The sequence below is a fragment of the Rhinolophus ferrumequinum genome, chromosome 5 (genome assembly GCF_004115265.2).
Source record: "Rhinolophus ferrumequinum isolate MPI-CBG mRhiFer1 chromosome 5, mRhiFer1_v1.p, whole genome shotgun sequence".
NCBI lineage: Eukaryota > Metazoa > Chordata > Mammalia > Chiroptera > Rhinolophidae > Rhinolophus > Rhinolophus ferrumequinum.
The window spans coordinates 63,946,802-63,972,266 of NC_046288.1; positions in this window are offsets into that span (position 1 = coordinate 63,946,802).

Sequence of the window (25,465 nt, forward strand, 5' to 3'; positions counted from 1 at the left end):
TACCAACACACTGTCCAAATTGATCTGCAGATTTAGTGCATTGTGACACTGGAAAACGGATAAACATGTAGATATGTGAAAGAGAATTGAAAGTCCAGAAATAAACCCTTACATTTACTGGTAACTGATTTTCAACTAAGGTGCCAAGATAATTCAAAGGAAAAAGAGTAGTCTTCAACAAATGATACTGGGACAACTGAATATCTACATGCAAAAGAATGAATTTAGATTCTTATGTCATACTATGTACAAAAAATAACTAAAAATGAATTATATTCCTAAGTGTAAAAGCTAAAATTTAAAAAAAAATCAAGAACATAAATGCATGTTTGTGAACTTGGTTTATGCAATACTTTCTTTGATGACTCTTAAAGGTGAACAAATGGAAGAAAATAAATTAATCAAAATCTGTCAAAACTGAAAACATTTGTGCTTCAAAGGATACTATCAAGAAAGAAAACAAAGACAAGTCACAGAATGGGAAAATTAATTACAAACCTATATCTGAAAAAGGTCTACAATCTAATCTAATATATATAAAGAATATTTACAAGTCAACAATAAAACGACAAATAACCTAATTAGAAATGGGCAAAATACTTGAATAGGCAATTCTCCAATGAGATATACAAGTGCCCAATTAGCACATATCAGAGAAAAATTACCAAACTGCACTGAAGGATTCAAGTGCAAACCTGAGGACTTGGGAGTTTGACTTATGTGATGTCGTATTATCAAATGTTTAACTTCATTTTCAATAGCTATAACCATCCCCCAATAAATAAAACTCCAGGACAACTGGAATCTTATCTGTCAGTTTGTATTGTACTCCCTGAGTCAGCACTGATTACATGATAATAGTATAGTACATGGTGAAGCATTTGTTAGCTAAATATATGAACTGGAACAAGAGGTCTTACAACAATCAGGATGATTTGGGGAATCACAATAATCTGCAAATAATCAAGACCGTGTGATATTGGAGAAAAAATAGACAAATAGATCAATGGAACAAAACAGGGAGTACAAAAATGGACCACCATAAACATAGTCAACTGATCTTTGACAAGAGAGCAAAGGCAATGTAATGGAGCAAAGATAGTCTCTTCAACAAAGGGTGCTGGAACAACGGGAAATCCACATGCAAAAAAATTGAATTAGATGCAGAACTCACATGCTTCACAAAAGTTAACTCAATGTGGATCAGAGGCCTAAATGTAAAATACAAAAATATAAAACTCCTAGAATATAACAAAAGAGAGAACTTAGGTAACCGTGGGTATGGGATGTCATTTTAGATACAACACCAAAGACTTGATTCATTAAAGAAATCATTAAAGAAATCATTGATAATCCGGACTTCCTCAAAATTAAAAAAAAAAAAAAAAAACTCTGCAAAAGACAATATCAACAAAATTAGAAGACAAGGCATAGTCTAGGAGAATATATTTGCAAAATGTATATCTGATAAAAGCCTGTTAATACAGAAAGAACTCTTAAAACTCAGCAATCAGAAATCAGGAACCTGATTAAGAAATAGGCCAAAGACTTTAGCGGGCTCTTCACTAAAGAAGATATACAGATGGCAAATATACATATGAAAAGATGTTCCACATCATGTCATCAGGGAAATGCAAATTAATGCACAATGAAATACCAATATACAGCTATTAGAATGGATCATATCTGGAACATTGGCAACACCTAATGATGGTAGGATCTGAAGCAACAGGAATTCTCCATTCATTGCCAGTGAAAATGCAAAATGGTATGGCTACATTGGAAGACAGTTTGGTAGTTGTTACAAAACTAAACATACTCATAGCATACAATCCAGCAACCATGCTCCTTGGTATTTATTCAAAGGAGTTGAAATCCACACAGAAACCAACACACAGATGATTTTAGAAATTTTCTTCATAATTGCCAAACTTGGAAGCAACCAAGGTATCATTTAGGAGAAGAAAAGATAAATAAACTGTGGTACATCCAGAAAATGGGATATTATTCAGTGCTAAAAATCAAGCAATGAACATACATGAGGAATGTTAAATGCATAGTACTAATTGAAAAGCCAGTCTGAAAAGGCTACATACAGACATTTATCCAAATCCATAGAATGAGTAATATTAAGAGTGAACTATGGACTTTCAGTAATTATGATATGTCGATGTAGGTTCATTAGTGGTAAAAACGTACCATTCAGGTGAGTGATGATGATAACAGAGGAGGCTATTTAGGGGCTACATAGGAAATATCTGTACTTCCCTTTCAGATTTGTTGTAAACCTAAAATTGTGCTAAAAAATAATATCTTGAAAATGAGATTACATATAATGCACAATGTAACAATTGTTTTGTTTGTTTATAAGGAATGCAACTATGCAAATTTTAGAAAATTTTGAATTTATTTTTTCTTTCAATAATTACCTGTGGGACCTTAGACAATTCTAGAAACCTACTTGGAATTCATGTTTTTTACAGAAAAGAGAAAATTAAAACAAATTCAATTATCCTAAAGATAATCTCCTGAAGGGATAGTCTATTCCTTCTTCAAAACAAGCCTCTCTCTTCCTTTTTTTTTTTTTTTCTGTTTCGCTTCTTTTTTTTTTTTTTTTTAATTTATTTTTAATTTATTGGGGTGACAATTGTTAGTAGAATTACATAGATTTCAGTTGTGCAATTCTGTATCACATCATCCATAAATCACACTGTGTGTTCACCACCCAGAGTCAGCTCCCCTTCCATCACCATACATTTGATCCCCCTCACCCTCATCCCCCACCCCCCAACCCCCTTATGCTCTGGTAACCACCAAATTACGTTCCCCAGATTAATTTTCAAACCCCGTGGCCATCCTGTGGTCACCGACTGCCCTCCAATCCCCTCACCCTCCTCCCCACCCCCCACCCCTCCCGCCCATCTAGCAACCCTCAGTTTTTCCTCATTGTCTCCCAAACTGTTTCTGATTAGTTCATTCACTTATTCTTTTCTTTAGAATCCGCAAATAAGTGAGATCATATGGTACTTATCTTTCTCTGTCTGACTTATTTCACTTAACATAATGTTCTCTAGATCCATCCATGTTGTTGCAAATGGTAAGATTTCTTTCTTCTTTATGGCTGCATAATACTCCATTGTATAAATGTACCACAGTTTCTTAATCCAGTCATCTACCGATGGACATTTTGGTTGTTTCCATGTCTTAGCTATTGTGTATAGTGCTGCAATAAACATAGGAGTGCATAGAGATTTTTGAATTGAAGTTCTGGATTTCTCCGGATAGATACCTAGGAGTGGAATTACTGGATCATAAGGTAGTTCCATTTTCAGAATTTTGAGATACCTCCATACTGTTTTCCATAGCGGCTGCACCAGTCTGCAATCCCACCAACAGTGCACAAGCGTTCCCTTTTCTCCACATCCGCGCCAGCACTTGTTGTTTGTTGATTTATTGATGATAGCCATTCTGACTGGGGTGAGGTGGTATCTCATTGTGGTTTTTATTTGCATTTCTCTGATGGTTAGTGAGGTTGAGCATTTCTTCATATGTCTATTTGCCATCTGTATGTCCTTTTCAGAGAAATGTCTCTTCAAGTCCTCTGCCCATTTTTTAATTGGATCGTTTGTTTTTTTGGAGTTGGGTTGAGTAAGTTTTCCATAGATTTGTGATATTAATCCCTTATCAGATATATCATTGGCAAATATCTTTTCCCATTCAGTAGGATCCCTTCTTGTTTTATTGATGGTTTCCTTTGCTGTGAAAAAACTTTTTAGTTTGATATAATCCCACATGTTTATTTTTTCTCTTAGTTCCCTCGAGCGAGGGTGTATATCAGTAAAAATCTTACTCCGGGAAACCTGGACAGACACATGCAAAAAAATGAAGTTGGACCACCTCCTTACACCATATACAAAAATAAATTCAAAATGGCTTAAAGACTTAAATGTAAGGTCTGAAACCATAAAATACCTAGAAGAAAATATAGGAAGAAACTTCCCTTTTTTTTTTTTTTTTAATAAAGGCAGAGTGCCATAGGCAGTGCTTCATTTGGATGTGTCTGGAATTTAGAAGTTTGGCTACCCTATGTCCTCCTACAAATGGGGCAGTAAAGCAGGAAGGCCTAGCCAGCCATATCAGCCAAATTACCCTGCTGATCATAGAGTAATAGATGTTGCTACCAATTGCCTTGATGTCCAAGCCTCATTTTGTAATATTAATAACTTGTAGAATTGTGACTCCATCATTTTAAATAAGATAAAGGTGATTTTCATTCTTTTTTTTTTTTTTTTCCCTTTCTGATCAGATGACCTTACCTGTTGTTTGACTAAAACCTCACAAAGTTTACCTTTCCTGGTGAGAATTTTCAAATTCTGGACTTATCTTTTACCATGTCTGACCATTAAAATTATACCGTTTTACCTCCAATTCCCTAAAATCAATTGAAATATTATTCATATGACTTCTGTCTTAATGTCTAGCCTAACATATATGAACTTCCTCTGCATGCATCTGTATCTTCATCCTTTTTACAAAAAGAAAAAACAAAACTATTGAAACTCATATTTCCCCAAAACCTGCATTATACATTTCCATTTCCTTTGCTTGCATTTCTCCATCTGCGTGTCAAGTTCCAATATGTCAGTTTCCCACTTTTCATAGTTTCCTGCTCACCTGTAAAAAGTTTTTTTCAAAATTTTCACAGAAATAAATGACTTCTCATTTCTTGAATCCTACATTATACACAAAAGGAATACATTGTCATGCCATTATGTTTTATTAATTCACCTCCCTGTTCTAGATTGTACAGACTTAGAGGCTGGTATTGTCATGTAAATAGTTGGCTTCTTAGCACCTGGCATTACTAGGTACATAGTAAATATTTATATGTTGTGGATAAATGGAGTAATTAGAAAACAGCTGGTTATGATAATTTATTCTCAAACATGTATTAGTACTCTATTTATATCATTACATACTTAATAGGGTGTCAAACTTGTGCCCCAATAGAATGGAAGTTGCTGAAGATAAATGACAGAAAAGATCACATGTCTACTTCTGAAGTGTTAATAACTTACATAAGCATGAAAAATTAGAAATATTTCATTGTTATAACAACTATGAAATATACATTATAGGAAAAAAGTTCAACACATGAACTCTAAGGTGAAAAGAAAAAAATGCGGGGAGAATTTGTAGCATGATAGGTGAATCTACATTTTTAAGATAACTACTTTTGCCTAGTTAGTATTGTTAGACAAAACGTCTCTTTTTCTCCTACAATAATTTCATATTGAATCTCAATTTTTAGATATTAATTTCAAGCTAGTTGGGATGTAACAAACAGAGGTAGGTTGGTTCTGCATAAGAAAGAAGCTATAGACATTCAACTGACAGCCACCTGTTTCACCACAAAACTTGAGGACATTTCTGCATCCAGCAAGTAATTCTGGGTAGTTCTTAAAAGATAAATAGTACTATAACAGAGTTTCTATGTTCAGTGTATCTTAAAACTGGCCCTTTTTTCAGATGTCATCTGCTTTTTGATTTTTCAACTGAAATAAAACTAGTTTTTTGAGAACCTCATATCTTACATGTGTAGATATTGACATTTCAGGTTCAAGATACATCAATGCATCTAACTTTGAAGGCTACAGAAGATACTGAAATAAAAGGCTGAAAGAGGAAATATTTAAGTTCGATAGATAGTTGCCTTTTGGACCTGTGAATATCATTTCAGGTCTGGGCAATGATTGCACGATGTTAGAAAAATATTTACATAAACTCTGGTAGATCCATTTTATTATCAATGCTTTTTTTATTTGCCTTTTTAGCTATAACCCAAAGAACATCATGTATTTTTAAAATCTATATAGCATTATAGATATAGATGGAATATCCTTCTTGCACAGGTTATATGACCATCTGCCCTCCTCTTGTCAAATTGTTGGCATATTCTTTCCTGAAAAAAAAAAATCAAACAGCTAAAGTAACTTTTTACATTCTGATGTACTCTTTTCCCTGAGGGAAAGCAATACACTGAAGTATAAGATAAATTTTTAAAATTGTCGACCAAGGAAGCTCTGCAGGGTAGGTGGACAGAGGAACTAGGTGACTTCTCTCTATTCTTCACTCCCAGTTATATGTGCCCTGTATAGTCACAGACAGACCTATTGGTAGAGAGGCACACAGTGTCTGCATGGTATCCTACTGGTTTCCGTTAGCTGGATGCTGAAACGATATGAATTTATTTATCTGTGTTACCCAACTGTGTTTTTTTTTTCATGTCTACTGTTACCATTTCTGAGAGCAACTTTTAGCTGTTAGTCATTTGTGACATTGTTTTCTACAAGGGCCCCCAGACTGTTAATTACACCTAAAGATATCCTTCACAGGTGGCATTTGTGTTTGTGTAGAGTGTACCTGGACACACAGTTTCATATCATTCTCTCTTATAGCATACAGCTATTATACGTATGATATAATACCATCTAAATCAACTGAATTATAAAAAAACATAACTGCTGTGGAATCTAGTCACCTTCAATTTTGAAAAATATTTAAGGACTTACTATTTACTTGGTTGAATAATTTTGACTGTCCTCCACTTATCTCCTAACATATTCTAGTCAGAAACAAACAAACAAACAAACAAATAACAAGTTGCATTATTGAATCAACATAAATCAGGATAATGCTTATATTACATTGTTGACTTTGAGAATATACCTGCCTAAAAGGGCCCCAAGTCGTTAATTGGGTACAAATTCATAAAAATGTCTAGCAATCATTGTTTGCAGAGGTCCCTCATGGACTCTGAATTTCAGGAAAAAATGACAGACTGGGCTGCCATGCCTCCTGTTGCCTTACAGCTGCCAAGCCTTTTGTTCCCCTGCGCTCTTCCCCAGATTTCACCAGGGAGTGATATCGGAAAAGCTCCTTTGAAGGGAAGTCTCAACAAACTGAGACCCGATGGAATTATATAGGTTCCTCCCCTTCAATGGATTCCTTGGAGATGTGCATGTGTGTGAAGGCAAAGTACAAGCTGGAACACAATGGGAACTTTCGGAAAGACAGTCAGCAGGCTACGTAACACACAGATCTTGAGATTAACAATCTTTTACCTCCTTAGAAGTTAATTAATAAAAGCTATGCATTGGCCCGATTTAGGGCTCAGTCCTTGAGGCTTGAGACTCTTGGCCCTGCTTGCACGCTATTCTTGACTAACATCTTTTCTTAGCCCTGTGCCACCCTTCTCGCTTCCCACAGCTCCTGTCATGCTGGATGCAACAACTCTCACACTGTGCTTCCAGTACAGAGAGCTCCTAGGATCAAAATTTGTACAACAGGACTTTGACATTCATTGTCCAGTCAGAACTATGCAGCTATATCCTCTTTTGCATCTTTACCAACCAATGAGACTGTTTCCATTCTAAACAATCAGAACAGTATTGTTTGGACCAATCTAACTGTTCAGATTCGTAGTCCTCATTTGCATAGAAGTGGACCAATCAGGGACCCAGGGTGGACACTCTTCTCTACATGCACAATGTGATCAAACAATACGGTGAATGCTGCTGCTGAGTGCCATCCAGGAGAAGCTCAGGGATCTTCAATACAGGAAGTAGTGCATCTAACCTTAATAACAGTGTGTGACAGCTTCATCTTGTTCAGTGCAGTCAGTCAGGTGTGAGCTACAGCTGAGAGAAGATGTGTTTTAAAGTGTGCCCTAAATCATGGATCATGGACAACGTATTAACATGCAATGGGCAAATGGTTTTATGCTCCCTCATGACAATGCTCCGCCTCACACATTGCTCTGGTATATGGCAATTTCTGTCAAATGAAAACATTATGGTCTGTCCTCACCCACCCTGGAACTGGCACTGTGCGATGTCTGGCTCTTCCCCAAAGTCAAAATGATTCAAGACATCTATGGAGCCACGACAGCATAAGTAAGGACACTCACGAAAGAGGACTCCCAAAACTGCTTCAGAAAGAATGATGGGATAAGTATATTTGAAACAAGAGAGAGTATTTTGAGGGGAATTAATAGCAATGTGTCTTTTACTGTAATTTTTTTTTTAATTTAAACATTCACTGTATTGTTTGATCATACCTCAGATGCTAGCTTCACCTCTTCCTCAACAAAGTACACTTTCATTTTCTATTGAAGATTGTGTTTCCCTGTCTGAAGTAACACTAGACCTGGAGGTGAAAAACTGGAGCCATTTTGACTGAGCTGACTCACTGAGCCATTTTGACTGGGCTATTTCACAATTGAGCTATTTCATAATTAAGCTGTTTTCACTGAATAAAGTCTCCTTCCTTATCAGACAACAAATTGGGGACTCCTGTTGGTATTGAATTGGTGACAGTGGCCTTCAGTTGGCAACATGAATATGAATAATGCAGAATTCAATGAAAATAATCTCTGGTTCCCATTACATATGGATACAACATTTAATTTCATTTACTCTACCATTTTATGTAATCAAAATATATGTATTAAAAGCCTACTTTGTGCTAGTCACTTGGCTCTTGGAACACCTTAGTTAAAAAACCAAGAAGATTAAAATCTAAGTGGTGAGAAATAAAACAGATGAACAAAACAAATATATAGATAACATAGTAGTTAGATGATGATAAATGTTTTGGGATAAGATGGAGCCAGATAAGGATGGGAATGCTTGATGGAGTGTACACAAAAGGTCACATTTGATTCAAGACTATAAAGAAATAAAGCAATTAGTCAGTAGATATCTCAGGGGGAAGCATTTCAAGCAGAGGAAAATGTCAGTCCAAAGGCCCTAAGGTAGGAACAAGTCTGGTGTTTTCATGAAACCATAAGGAAGGTACTGTAGTGGATTAGAAGGAAGAGCACCAGACTGCTTGACGACCATTGCCAGTTCTTCACCTTTTACTCTGAATAACAGGAAGCCATTACAAGGTTTTGAACAGAGGGATAATCTGATTTGACTTCACTTTTAAATGGAATACCATGATCCCTGTGTGGAGAATAGGGGACAAAGGGATACTGGCTGGCTGGCTATTACATTAACGTAGGTACTAGATGAGTTTGACATGAACAGTGATGGTACAAGTGGAAGTGAGAAAAAGTAGTGAGATTCTAGATATATTAGTACTCAGAGCTTACTATTTACATGAACTATATATTTTAAAAGTAATATATCAAGAACTATACTGGTGCCAAAGGTTTTTTATTTGTTTGTTTGTTTTTCATAATAATGGTTTGCTAAATTTTGGCATTTAAATTGTTCAAAGAGGATAGTGGCAATCTGTGTTACATTCCCTCTCTTGGAAATAATCTTCGCCAGTTGCCTGTTTATAAACAAACTTTTTATTTTTTCTTTCGCCATTCAGACCTATACTCCAATGTTTTCTTCTCAGAACTGGCTTTCCTGACCACCGTCTTTTCATTTTCATCACACTATTAGTTCTCTTTAGTAAGTTTTTCTTTTCTTTTTTTTTAAACTTTCATGAACTGCATTATTATTTAACACTATTTTTACTTCCCCATCAATGTAATGTAAAATCCATGATGACAGTATTTTTTGTTAATTATCAAATCCCCAATGTTTAAAATAGTGCCTAACATAGTAAATTCTTAATAAAAATGTTAAACAAATATATTTCTAAACTTCTAGACCAAACTATTTTTTCTGGACCTTTGTATTATTACACAGAAATATATTTTTGTTTATAACAGGTACCTACACATAAATGATCAATTATAGTAAACCTCTATATTCATACTTTCTGAATGTTGTTTGAGTTCTGATATGCAACAATATTCAAAGGTATTCTATAGTAGCTAGCTACATAATTCAAGTAGGGAAAAACATCATCTGAATATCTTCCTTACAGAGTTAGCTTAATAAATAATCATGAGATGTTAGTAGTATTTTTTTTTTTAATCCGTGAATGCAATGTTTTAGTATGGGTTATTGGTGGGCTATATAAATATGTTACACAGCACTTCTTGGTGTAATTGTCATATCACATATCACATATCACATGTCACATATCACAAGGTCAACTTGTTCAGTGACAAGTATATGTTTGAAAACTTATTTTTAAAGAGCTAGGAGAAAATGAGTCTAACGACAAAATATCATGCTGCAAATTCCTGTGATGTGACAAATAATTTTTAAGAAAAAACTTAAATATACGTCTTATGTTTATTAAAATGTAGTTTACATAATATGAAATGCATAGAACTGACATGTAGTTTGAGTAGTTTGGGTGACTGGAAACACTTCTGTAACCCACAAAACTATCTTATAACTATATTGCTGAATGTTTCTCATCACCTGGATTTTTTAAGCTTTCTTTTGAAGCCAGAGTTTATTTCTGTTAAAAATCACTCAATTCTTTAAAGTGTCCAATGCCCCATGTATATCCAGATTTCAGATGATATTACAATCAAGTCATGACTCATAGTTTCTCCATTGCTAAAGCCTCAGAAGGATTCTGGAAAATTCTATGCCTCGAAAAATGTTTTGCATGAAATCTGATGTCTGCTTTGCTTCATACAAGTACAGTGTACATCAATCCAAAGAAAAACAATGCTAGTAACAATCACCTTTGCAAGGGAGAAAGCCATCAAAGCATGGGCATGTGCTATTGCAGCATATGCAGAGTCTATGTGAAAACCTTTCATGAGTTATTCTTTGAAACCAGGTCCTCTGATTATTAGTTTGCAAAGCTGGGGTCATGAGGGGTCTTAGCTAGTATTAAATGCAGTTCTTGCACAACAGAAATGCACAAATAATCTTTAAGATAAAAATCATTACTTGGATTATTTTATTAAAGTCAGATCATTGATATTTCATGGAGAAATCCTTAATAAAATGTATCAGCTATCAGTTTTTCTTTATTTGTGGTAGACTTTTGGTATACATTTACATTTAGTGGTTGTTCATGTGGAAGGCTGTGGGTATTAAAAATTCATAGTTCCTGGTACAAATATTATATACCTGAATGAAATATACTATTAGAGAACTAGAGTTCTGAACCAAAGATTTTATTTTTTCATAGACAATTATAGTAGTGGGTGATTTAACTTTGATATTTTAGTTTCCTTGGAATGAAAAGATTTACATATACATTTGAGTAACTTAGAGGAAGTAAAAAACAAACAAACAAACAAAAACTTACCAACTAGTAAATATGGTCCAAATCCTAGAAAATGACACATCAGGATTGTTCTCTTTCTCTTTGTTGAGAACACATATACAGATAAACTTTTCCTTCCCTGAAAACTTTGCTAAAGCTTTTAAATAATGATGCATTAGGCAATTTTAAAATTTATTTTAACAAAGCCTGTTTTCCCAATTTTTATTTCTGTTTTGGTATGTCTTCCACTGACATGTACAGTGTCTCCAAGTTTCTATTCTGTTCTCAAAACGACATATTTTTGGATTCTTTACTCACACCTTTGTGTAGAGGTCAGCTTAGACTATTGTGAACTATAGAGATTTTGGAACTGTAAGAAAACTATAAACTTGTCTAGATTTAAATTGATAAAGTTTTAGAAGGTTGTTAGTCATCATCCTGTACTTCACAGGGGCCTCCTGAACCCCTCAGGGCCTATTCACAGCACTTTTGAAATAATACCATACAATCAAACATTTACATAAATCAATCTAGCCAAAAGAAACTATGCCAGAAACACACGGGGGGATATGAATAGCTCTTGACAGCAAATTGAAAATTGGGGAAACTTGCCGATTTAGTAGATCTGCATGTATGTGTGTATTGTCTGTAGAACTAATAAATTCTGCTAAATATTAGCAGTATCATGTTAAGTGTTTCAAAATAAAACTAAGAGATAAATGAATAAAATAACCCTAATGTTCTCAAACAATTATGAGAAAATGATGGAATTTTACAAGAAAAAAGAGCACATTAAAATATGTATAATATGAAATAAGTCAGAAACAATACTAGTAAACAAATCACCATGTGAAATTAAATTGAAAAGATGACAGTAACACATGCAAAGGTGCAAGCAAGAAGTTAATCCCCATAGGCTCTCCATGTTAATCCCCATAGGCTCTTCATTTTAGGTTGTCTTCCAAGAAATCTCTACTTGAATATTAGGCTGACATTTAGAACTTAATATGTCTGTAACCAAGCTCATTCTTTTCTCTGTATTCTCTGTGTTCCCATCACTGTCAATATCACTAGTGTACTCCTGGATCACCAGGCTATTTGATTCCTTCTTGTCCATAGTTAGCCATATCCCATCTATAAAAAAATCTCCTTCCAAAGCGTTCTTCAAATTTGGTAACTACTATCAGTTATTGCAATTAGAGTCCTTTTCCATGTCATAGCCACTCTTTTGGAATAACCACTATAAAAATGCTTCTATTGTCTAATTATATCTTCTTTTATTTGTCCAAATAAAAAAAAATTAATCTAATACTTCTGAAATCCAAATGTGGCCCCAATTGATACCTTTAATCAAATTAAAACCAAAATTAATCTAAATCACATTAAAACCATGATATTTACACATGCTTCACTTTTTTTCTCTCTGTATTTTCCCCCTGCTTAATTCTGTACACTTCCAGATACTCAAAAATGTAAATGAATAGTGATGACAACAAAATATATTTCCCCTTTTCATATTCCTATTCTAAATTATAGCCTCACAAATAAAAGCTAACAGTTGATCTTAGTTTGTAATCACACTCTTTTAAATGTATATAATACTCAACCTTATAAGTTAGATGTTATAATTTCCAGTATAGAAAAGAAAAATTAAGGCCTAACCTGATTAAATTAATAGATGGTGAAGCCTGGGTATAGATTCAGACATGATAATTCAAGAACCCACATGTTTTTAACATGTGTGTTCTTCTCCTTTATTCAAGTGAACCTATAGCTACTTTCCTATGGATCATCTCCATTTGATTATTCAATACTATCTTGTAAATAATTATATCCAGATAAAAATCTATTATCTTCACAGATACCCTGCTTCAAACTCTCTCTCCTGTTAAGAACACGGACACTAGAACAAATTTCTCTGACTCACTGTATGGTTATAATACTTAATAGCTCTATAATTGTTGGCAAGTAACTAATATTCTAAAGCTTCAAATTTCTTAACAGTACCTCATAAAAAGGAGCTGGAAATTTGCCTAATTATCTCAATGCAAAAAGATCACTTTGTAAATCATATAAATATCTAACCACTACACGTGAAACTAATATAAAATAATATTGAATGTCAATTGTAATTGGAGAATAGAAATTAAAAAGACCTCCTTCAAGATACATTATGTTAAAACTGTCAAATTTAATGACAAAGAAATCATTCTTAATACAGGCAAGGAGAGAAAAAGACTATAACCTATAAAGGAAATCACCTGATAATTATAAGATTTTTCCATAGAAACCCCACAAATCAGGACAGAGTGGAATGAGATAGTCAAAATATTAAAAGATAGAACATCCAGCCAAGGCAAATATATCCAGCAAAGTTATCCTTTAGATATGAAGGAGAAATAAAGGCTTTCCCAGGCAAAGTAAATCTGAGGGAATTCACCACCACAACAGCTGTAGTACAAGAAATGTTGACAGGAAGTCTGATAACTGAAACAAAAAGACAAAAAATGCACAATTTGAGTAAGATGATGAAAAGACAGACAAAAGTTGGAAATTGTAAACCTGTTTCAGACCAGGATATTAAACACTTAATTATCACATGAAGTTTAAAGGGAGGAAGAAAACATTAAAAATAACTATAACAGGGGTGGCCCATTATCTCAGTTGTTTATAGTGTGGTGCTGATAACACCAAACTTGTCGGTTAGATCAACACCAAAGTTGTCGGTTAGATCCCCACATGGGCCACTGTGAGCTGGGCCCTCTTTCAAAAAAAAAAGACTAACTATAGCTGCCACAATTTTTTAATGAGTGCAAGACATAAAATGGGATAATGGGTGACAATATAAATGGAGGAAAAAAAGGAATGAAGTTGTGTAGATATGTGAAGATAGCATGCAATCAAAAAAAAAGAAAGAACTGTTGTATGTATGAGACATTTTACACAAATCTACTGGGAACCACAAACACACACACACACACACACACACACACAAACAGATAAGACACAAAAACATAAGAAAATAAACAAAACGAAAAAAGAGGAAAGGGAGGAAAACATCATAGAAAACCACTGAACTAAATTAGCAGAAAGAAACACACGGGAAAAAAATCAAAACAAAGCAATGTTGATACAGGACAACCAGAAAGCAAAAGATAAAATGGTGGTAGTAAGTCCTTCTTTATCAATAATCATCCTAAATGTAAATGGACTGAATTCACCAGTCAAAATGCACAGAGTAGTGGGATGGATTAAAAAAACAGGACCCAACTCTATGTTGCCTTCAGGACACCCATCCCAGCTCCAAAGACAAACATGCTCAAAGTGAAAGGATGGAAGATGATAACTCCACGCAAATGGCATTCAGGGAAAAACAGGTATAGCTGTACTTATGTCAGATAAATTAGATTTCAAGACCCAGAAAAAGGTGATAACAGAAAAAGATAAACGTTTTATAATGATAAATGGGACGATCCATCAAAAAGATTATATATATATATATATATATATATATATATATATATAAAATCACATATGTATATATGTGTGTGTATGTGTGTGTGTGTGTGTGTGTATATATATATATATATATAAAATCTGGAGGCACCCAAATATATAAGTAAATTATTAAAAGACCTAAAGGGAAAAATTGATAATATTGCTAGAATAGTAGGAGATTTTAATATATCACAGCTATGAATAGATCATCTAGAAAGAACGTGAATAAGGACCTATTAGCTTTAAATAACACATTAAAGCATATGGACTTAATTGATAGTTATAAAAGTTTTCATCCCAAAACAACAAGATACTCAGTTTTCTCAATTGAACATGAAATATTCTCAAGGATATACCATATGTTGGGACACAAAACTAATCTCAATAAATTAAGAAGATTACTTGAAATCATACCAAGCATATTTTCAGACCACAACAGTATGAAACTGGAAATCAGATACAAGAAGAAAGCTGGAAAAAATCACAAATATGTGCAAATTAAACAACATGTTACTGAATGACTATTGGGTCAAAAAGAAATAAGAGATCAAAAGATTCATAGAGAAAAATAAAAATGAATATGCAACATACCAAAATTGGGGGGATGCAGCAAAAGTGGTTATAATAGGGAAGTTTATAGCAATACAAACCCATCCCAAGAGATAAGAAAAAAAATCTCCAATAAACAATCTAACATTGTACCTTAAAGAACTGGAAAAAGAAGGAAAAACGAAGCCCAAAGTCAGGAGAAGAAAGGAAATAATAAAAATCTGAGAGGAAATGAAATAGAGAAGAAAAAGACAATAGAAAAAAATTAATGAAATGAAGAGCTGGTTCTGTGAAAAGATAAGCAAAATTTGCAAACCTCTAAGCTAGACTCACTAAGGAAAACAAGAGAAGACTCAATAAAGTCAGAAATAAAAGAAGAGAAGTTACAATAGATACCAGAGAAACACAAATGATTATACAAGAATACTATGAAAGGTTATACACCACAAAATTGGACAGTCTAGAAAAAAATGGACAAATTCTAGATGCATGTATCTATCTTAAACTTTATCATGGAGAATTGGAAAACCTAAGTAGACTGATCACTAGTAAGTAAATTGAAACAGTAAACGAAAAACTTCCCCAAATCAAAATTTCAAGGCCAGATGGCTTTATTGGTGAATTCTACCAAACATTCAAAGAAGACTCAACACTTATTCTTCTCAACTTCTTCCTAAAAACTAAAGAAGAGGGAGCACTTCCTAAGTCATTTGATGATGCCAAAATTACCTGACCCCAAAACTGGTAAGGGAATCACAAAAATAAAATTATGGTCCAGTATCTCTGATGAACACAGGTCCAAAGCTAGAAAAGTACCAGCAAATCAAGTATAATGCATTAAAAGAATCATATATCATGTCCAAGTGTGATTCATTCCAGAGATGCAAGGATGTTTCAGCATCCACAAATCAATCAAAGTGATGCATCATATTGACTAAATAAAAGGTAAAAAAATTATGGTCATCTCAATAGATGCAGAAAAAATCATTTGTCAAGATACAACACCTATTTATCATAAAAACACTCAATAAAATGGTCATAGGGGGAATGTACCTCAACACAAAAAGATCATGTATGACAAATCAACTAACATACTCAATGGTGAAAAACGGAAAGCTTTTTCTCTAAGATCAGGAACAAGACAAGGATGTCTATTCTCACTTCTGTTATTCAACATGCGGTGTTTCCCTGAAAATAAGACCTAGCCAGACAATAAGCTCTAATGCATATTTTGGAGCAAAAATTAATATAAGACCCAGTCTTATATTATAGTAAAATAAGTACTAGAAGTCCTAGTCAGAGCAATTAAACAAGAAAAAGGAATAAAAAGCATCCAAATTGGGAATGAAAAGTTAATCTGTCACTATTTGCAGATGATGTGATTCTACATACAGAAAACCCTAAATATTACACACACCCCCCCCACACACAATTAGAAACAATAAACAATACAGTGAAGTGAAAGATAGAAAACATATATATATATAAAATCTGTTGGATTTCTATATATTAACAATGCAACATCAAAAAGAGAAATGACAATAACAATCTCATTTGTAATCGCAATAGAAAGAATAAAATACCTAGGAATAAACAATACAGGAAGTAAAGTACCTATACACAGAAAACTATAAGACATTCTTGAAAGAAATTGAAGAAGACACAAAGAAATTGAATGGTATTCTATGTTCATGGATTTATAAAATCAACATTGTTGAAGTGTTCATATTACCTAAAGCAAAATATGGATTCAGTGTTATTCCTAGCAAAACCCCAATGACATTTTTCACAAAAATAGAACAAAAAAATCCTAAAATTTGTATGGATCCAAAAAGGACTTCAAGTAGCTACAGCGATCCTGAGAAAAAAGAACAAAACTATAGGTATCACATTCTCTGCCTTCAAACTATACTACAATAATCTACAGAAGACTACAGTAATCAATGCATTATGACACTGGCAGAAAAATAGACACACAAATCAACTGAACAGAATTGATCCCAGAAATAAACCCACACAGATGTGGGCAACTAATTTTCTACAGAGGAGCCAAGAAGATACAATGGAGAAAGGACAGTACCAATAAGTGTTCTGGGAAAACTGGACAGCCATATGTAAAACAATGAAATTAGTCTACTGTCTAGCACTGTACACATTAATTCAAGTGGGAATAAATACATTAATGTTCTCAGACCAAGGTTCTCAGACAGGTTTTTGTGAACTCAACCCCAAAGGCAACAAACCAAAAGCAAGACTAAATTAATGGGACTACATCAAACTAAAAATCTTCTGAACAGCAAAAGAAACCATCAACACAACAAAAAGACAAACAACCAAATGGGAGGTATGTGCAAACAATAGAATTCATACAACTCAACAACAAAAACGCAAACAAACAATTAGATTACAAAATGGACAGAGGAGCTGAGTAAAATCTTTTCCAAGGAAGAAGAGGGAACATACATATGAAAAGATATTCGGTATCACTAATTATTAGCGAAATGCAATGAGCTATCACCTCACACTTATTAGAATGGTTATAATCAAAAAGATTTAAAAAAATAAGTGTTGGAGAGGATGTGGAGAAAAAGGAACGCTTGTACACTGTTGTTGGGAATGTGCATTAGTGTAGCCATTATGGAGAACAGTATGGCGATTTCTCATAAATTTAAAAGAGCTACCATGTGATCCAGCAATGTCTGTTCTGGGCATTTACACAAAAATATGAAAATACTTACTTATAAAGATATGTGTACCTCTGTGTTCATTGCAGCATTGTTTACAATAGCTGAGATATGGGAACAACCAGTGTCCAATGACAGATGATTGGATAAAGAAGATGTGATACACACACACACACACACACGTGCACGCACGTACACACACATACGCGCGCACACACAGTTAAATACTGCTCAGCCATAATAAAAGATGAAATATTGCCATTTATGACAACATGGATGGAACTTGAGGTTATTATGCTAAGAAATAAGTCAGACGTGAATGACCATAATTGTATAATTTTACTCATATTTAGAATGCAAAACAAAAGGTAGCAAATTAACTAACAAAACACACAAGAACAAACTCATAGATACAGACAACAGAATGGTGGTTACCAGGTGGGAAAAGGGGTGGAGGGAGGGTAAAGTGGGTACAAGGGGTGAAATATATGGTAATGGAAGGAAACTAGACTTCTGTGGTGATCACGCAACAAAGTACACAGATGTCGAATTATAATTTTGTGCAGCTGAAAATTCTATAATGTTATTAACCAATATTACCCCAATACATTTTTAAATTAAATTACAAACAAACAAACAAACAAAAAAACTTAAGTCAACATTCAGAACAATTTAATTACAAAGGATCCTTGCAATTAGACCCTGTAGGAAACTTATTCTTGACTAAAATGTCAGGAATATTCCTTATTTTTAAGGCCAACATCATCAGTCATAAATTTGTCATGAATCACTGAATTGGATCAAATATATCTTAAGTTTAAAGAAAGAGAGCATATTTTAACTAGTGAGGTATCAATTACATTTGAATTTTGCCTTTTGAAACAGTTTTATCACAATAAGTGTCAAGATTTTGTAAGGAACCAGTAAACTGTCAAATGACTACAAAGTATGGAATAAGAACAGAAATGAATTCTATGTTTAAACTAAAAAAATTGTATATAATTCTTTTAATTTGTTCATGTGTTTACTATATAATTTACATTTGTATTACTTTATTTTATCATTAGTTCAAGATTTGAGATACGGGTTTTTTAAAAAATATGCTAGTATATTTTATTGACATATTTCCAGCACTCTTTACTGATCTTTCCTTTTCTCTTGGAACATGATTCCCAGTCTTTAAAGTACAGTTTCGTCATTCTCCATGCTAATACATAAGGAACGGCAAGAACTGCATCCTATTTTGTGAATTCTAAGTTGCTTGTGCTATGCTAATTATTCTAGGTGAACTCTAAAATTAGCATATTTGGTTTTACAAAACTTCCTGTTGTAAATTTGATTAAGATTACATGAAATTTTAGATAAATTTTCATCATGACAGAGTGCAATGGCTGTGTACATCTGGCTGTGCTTGAATCCTTCCTCCATCCCTTTCTTGATGTATGAAAGAAGCAAGTTAGTTCAGCTCCTTCTGTGTCTCAGTTTCCTCCTTAAATTAGAGCTCATGTTACCATCTGCCTCATAGGACTGCTGGGAGAAATACATGCATTAATCTATGTAAGTCAGTGTTTTAATTTCTACCACAAACCAAACACTCAATATGTGTTGGCTATTATCATTATTATAAATTACTCTCATGCTAATTCTTTCCATTTAGTAACAGACTATCCATATTGGCGAATCATTCTTGTGCCCTTCAGTAAAGTTTGTAGCTTTTTGTTTAAAGATTTCTGAATATTTCTCATAACTTTTATTCTAATCTTTTATTGTTTATTTAACTAAATTTAGCTTATTTGTTAACTCTTGTCTGCGGTATTTTCTGACCACTTTTATAAAACCAGAAAATTTTCATTCTAAATTAGTTTGAATCCAATAGTTTCTCTACTTTCTAATCAGAGCAAATATATAAGCAATTGCATCTTTAGGATTTCTTTTCTTTTAAATTTATATCACCTGCAAACAATACAAGATTTTCCATCTAATTTTGAATGTTTTTGTCTATCATGCTTTCGTATTGAATTTTATAGGGCAGGTGTTCTACAACAATTGAACATAATAATGTATGATAGACACTTTCACTTAAATTCTTGTTAATGAAAGTTAATTTGTATTTATTACGTGAACGAAGTGGCCAATTGTTTGCGATACGGTTTAAAAGTCTTTTAAATAAAGTATTCTCTTTTTCTGTACTAAAAAACATTCACAATTTAGAAAATGTGCTGGTAGATTTTATTCAGAGAAAAACATTGGCTTTTTGACAATGTGAATTTTTTTTTCAAATGTCTACAATAAATATTTATACAGTAAATGTTTTTATTCTTTTCAATACATTTGTATAGTTTCCAAATTGTGTTTGTTAAAATTAAGGTTGACAAAAACTATCATGTACTACGCTGCTTAGACAAGAGGCACAGCTTGAATCACTGTACTCATACTCTAATATCAATCCTGAGGCAGTTGCAATTAATTTTCTCCATTTCCCTGATGAAAAAAAATTGAGCTATAGGTAAAATAACTTGCTCATGGTCACATAATAAGAGGTGGAACCAATATTTGATCTTAACTAGTTGGATTTGAGGGCCATTATGCTCTGTAGTATGCATGTATAAACATTAAATAGTCATTTAACAAATGTAATAATATGCATATGCATCACATTAATCAGGGATTGTGTGCAATGTCCCAGCTTGTTTATCCAGAGATAAATGTTTTTACTTTCTTTAATGGGGTCTCAGTATTGCGTTGCATCAGTTTATATCAGTTCTCACTCTATAAAATTTCCAAGTCAGGTTGTAGGAGAAAGAGAAATGAAAATGATATTAATATTTTAAAGATGATACCCAGAGAAAAGCACCCAGTACAGTCTTTATCTTGGTTGTTTTCTTTTTTACAGGAATTGTTTGCACTTCAAATGTTTGGTACTCATGGCTATATGAGTGTGTGTGTGTGTGTGTGTGTGTGTGTGTGTGTGTTTAAATATATATCACATATAAATATAAAATGCATTTAAATTATACATTTATAAGTTATATATTTGTAAATTGTATATTTATAAATAAAGTATACGCACACACACACACACACACACACACACACACACATATCTCACCCTAGTGAAAGTCTTTAATCATTTCAAGAATTTTTAGAAAGAGTCTGAAATACTTGCATCAAATAACATGCGGTGTCACTTTTCTGGTATGATAATGGAAACTGAATGGCTCTATTTCTTGTTTTGGAATAGAGCCATCATGTGAGCTTATTCTGGAAACCAAAGCATCATCCTACCAGTAAGATTATAATAGTAAAAATTTCTAGATTCTTGCTGCTATGCATATTTGAATAACCTAGAATCACATGAGAATAGGTAACATTTTAATGGTAAATTTGAAATCAGTGTAAGTTGTTATAAGTAATCTATAATATGTAGCATTGTTCTTAGTAACCGTAGAGAAAACATTTTAGTATCCCTCCAAATGACTCACAGTTTAAAAAAAAACGAGTAAGAGAAAATTATACAGCACATTTTAATCACAATAAATTTTTCTACTCAGTTTGCACAGTTTTCTTTCTCAACCTTACTATTTTTTCTTACAGTCACCATGCTGATACTTTTGTTTTTTAAGAGGATTTTGGAAGATAGAAAACCTAGGAATGAGATAAGTAAACAGAAGCTCAAAAATAGAAGGAAAAAAATAGCTAACCTCTGGGGCATCCCATTATTTTCACTGTGGGATAACCTCTTGGCATTCATCTGTAGACCCTTCAAAACAGTGTTTTGTACTGCATAGCTCTAAAACGAATGCTTTTAGTTTCTTCAGTTTATGAAGCAGTGAGAATAAGGAAAGCATATGGCCTCAAATGAACTTTATCCTTTGACAATCCACAGAATAAACTGTCACTAGGAAATATTTTCTGCTTTGTAATAACTCAGATTTCCCCTTACCTATTCTTTAACTGGAGTTGTGTTGTTAATGCTTCCCTGATACTAAGTACTTTACCATTTAGCATTATACTTACTAAAGTACAAAAACTTATATTAATCTTATGTTTTATTTGGTTCACATCGAGGCACATTATTTCAGCAGGGGGATATTTTTTCTAATACCTACAAATGAACAGTGATTCTAGAAATTATATATTTCAAACATAGCCTACAACTGAGTTATAAGATATAAACTTCCCAAAAGTATGGCAAAAGACATTTGCTAGTCAAATCCATGCTGGTTTAAAATGAAAAAATGCAATATTAGGGCAACTGATTTATAGTTATTAATAGAAGAGAATAAAGACCACACATTGTTATGCTGACAATTGGTTTTTAGGTATTATTGCTTTCGTTTCAAATATTTTTAGAAAGATAGCCTATAGACATTTTTAAATCATTGCTATTTAGAACTCTTAGCTTTATTTGCACAATGAAGAGTCTTACCTTCTAAAAACAATAATGTTTTGGCTTCTAAGAGACTCCATTTGTGGTTTTCTTTGCTCCAAGGTATGTCCAAACTGTACTTTTGACCTACATATGTTTATATACTTGTATTCTTCATCTTAGTAAATTCCACTTTTATTGGTGTAAGTCAGAAGCCTAAAACTTTCCTTCCCTTTCTTTGACTACTGTATATACATACAGCCTCTTAAATGTTCTAATTTTCATTTTTTTAATCTTTCTAAAATAATACTGTAGGCATATGTTAGGCACTAGTTGTTCACCAGTTTTGTTTTCTAAGTAGATAGAAAAATTTGATTTCTCCACTTCCTTTACAGTTGGGAAGATGTATTTGACTGATGCCTGCTCAATGGAATGTGGTATAAAGTGATATACCCCACTTCTAGATCTGGTCATATAGTGTCCTCCTAGAAACTGATGGCTGTCTTTCTTTATTTGTTGGCTGGACAAAGGAGAGGATCCAGTAAGGAATTTTAGTAGACTCTAGAGAAGCTCTGCATCAGAGATTTTTTTTGCATTAAAGGAAAGTTTCTATATCTGTATTGTCCAATATGCTCACCGCTAGCCTCACATGGTTACTGAGCGCTTGAAATGTAACTAGTGAGCTGAGGACTAAATAAATGATTTATTTTTATTTTTATAATTTTAATTAATTTAAATTTAATTTAAATAGCTACATGAGTCTAGTAGCTATTGTAGTACATGGCACAGCTTTAGGGGATGGTGGGCCACAAGATGTTAAACACACGAATCCCTCAGTCATCACTTAAAGGAGAACTCTCCATGAGAGCCTGTCTGTCTCAGAACATGATATTAGCAAGAAATAGGTCTTCCACTGATATTATGAGGCTATTAATTTTGCAGCGAGCATTAATTTACTAATATACGGAAATTGCTGTCTAAATGGGAAATAATCATCTCCAAAATATAAATGAATGGCATAGGTTTAGCAGTTGGATTGGGGGTGGGGAAGGCAAGGAAACTAACATAGCAAGTGACAAAGCTAGATACCCAGATTATGCAGTGTAAAATAGTAAAGCCCTACCTGTAATTCTTAAGACATGGAACACTTGTCTCTAGAGCAGCTAACTCTAGGGAAGGTGGTATGAAAGAGTCAGAGAATTGATATAAATGTTACTGGCTGTTATTGAGCCTTTGTAACATAATGTTCTAAGGAGATGAGAATTGGCAGTTTACCTGCCTGAATGCAAGGGCATTCAGATAGAGCAAATGTTGAAACTGGAAGGGCTTAAACATATATTGCTTTTTGATTCCAAAGAATAAAGTGTGTTATATTAAAATACTTTGAAAGAGTTTTGCTGCAACATAAGACAGAGGTGTTTGTTTAGATTAAGTCTCCCAATAATAATAAATCTAGAAGCTGGAACAATAAACAAAAGAACACCAGTGTTTGGAGGCATTAGAGAATATCCAGCATCCGAAACAAAACAGGTGTTTGAAGACACTGGAGAATATCCAGCAGCCAAGTCTTGAATAAGTAGGATGCTGGAAAGAGGTGTAATATTGTGATGAATCCTACATTCTCTGCCACTTTTCCCCTCAGACCATTTGATAATTTATAATGCTAGAAGCATAGTAATGAACAGAGCCTTAGAGCTTGCGGCAGCACCATGTGTAACTAGGGAGACAAGAATTTGAGATGGAGACTACTAAATTTACTTGAAGTGAGAGACTGTGGACCTGGAGAATAGGAAACTGCAGGAAATAAATTAGTCCACCATTCTGCATGCAATTTTCCCTGAGGCATTCATCAATTTGAACCTGCACATGTACAAAGTAAGATACTGAAAGATAATCAAGTAAAGGCACTGCTAAAACGCTAAAAAGCTAAATATATATTTCAGTAGTTTCAAGTGATAGGGGGATTAAAAGTGGCATAAGTAGACCACCAAAAAAGAAATAAATTCCCCAGATCTCTAGCTGAGATCCTTAAAGATGTATACCTGTAGTATAAGTGAAAACCAGTTTAATTACATAGTACTGACAACACAATCTATTTCCCTGGATTGGATAAAATTAAGTAGCCATACACTAAATTCCTGACTGAAGAAAAATCTGACCTTTATGGAGGAAGATAACATCATTCAGATTATTTGGTAATTTTTGACACATTGTTTGTCTTTTAATAAGCAATCACCATGGATATCAGAGACAAGAACAAACAACAAAAGCCTTCAGGAAAAAAAATAGACAAGAAGCGGACCTTTAGGTGATTCAAAATTTTAAGACAATAAACATGGGCATGAAAATAAATACAGTTATTAGATACAAGAGATTATAGGGAAAATGATTTTTCATAAAAAACTGAAATCTTTAAAAAATAAAATGGAAATTATAGAACTGAATATTTGTCCTATTTTCTTTTAAATTTAATATTTACTTTTATACATTAGAAATTCTATTTTCAAAGATCAATTGAACATATAGTTAATGAAGTTTACTTTGCATTTCTGGTAATAATAGTTGAAGATTCTGCCAGAGGACTTTTCCACAAGAAACAAATCTCTATTCCAATAAATTGGAGAAAAAACACAGACTCTGGTGGGGAGTATGAGGTCTGACAATTAAGTTCAAGAACTGTTGCAACGATGTTGCTAACCTTTTTCGATATCCGAGGGATTATTTATTATGAATTTGTACCCACTGGACAAGCAGTTAACTAAGTTTACTATTTGGAAGTGCTGAAAAGGCTGTGGGAAAAAATAAGACAACCTGAAATTTTCACCATCAATTCATGGCTTTTACATAACAACAATGCACCAACTCACACGGCACTGTCTGTGAGAGAGTTTTTAGCCAGCAAAAAAATAACTGTTCCAATAAAGGATGCTGGAACACCCCCTACTCACCTGATTTAATGCCCAATGACTTCTTTCTTTACCCGAAGATAAAGGAAATATTGAAAAGAAGATAGTTTGATGACATTCAGGACATCAAGTGTAATATGACGGCAGCTCCGATGGCCATTCCAGGAAAAGACTTCCAGAATTGCTTTGAAGGGTGTACTAGGTGCTTGCATTGGTGCATAGCTTCCCAAGGGGAGTACTTCACAGGTGACCATAGTGATATTCAGCAGTGAGGTATGTAGCACTTTTTCTAGGGTAAGTTCGCAAACTTAATTGTCCGG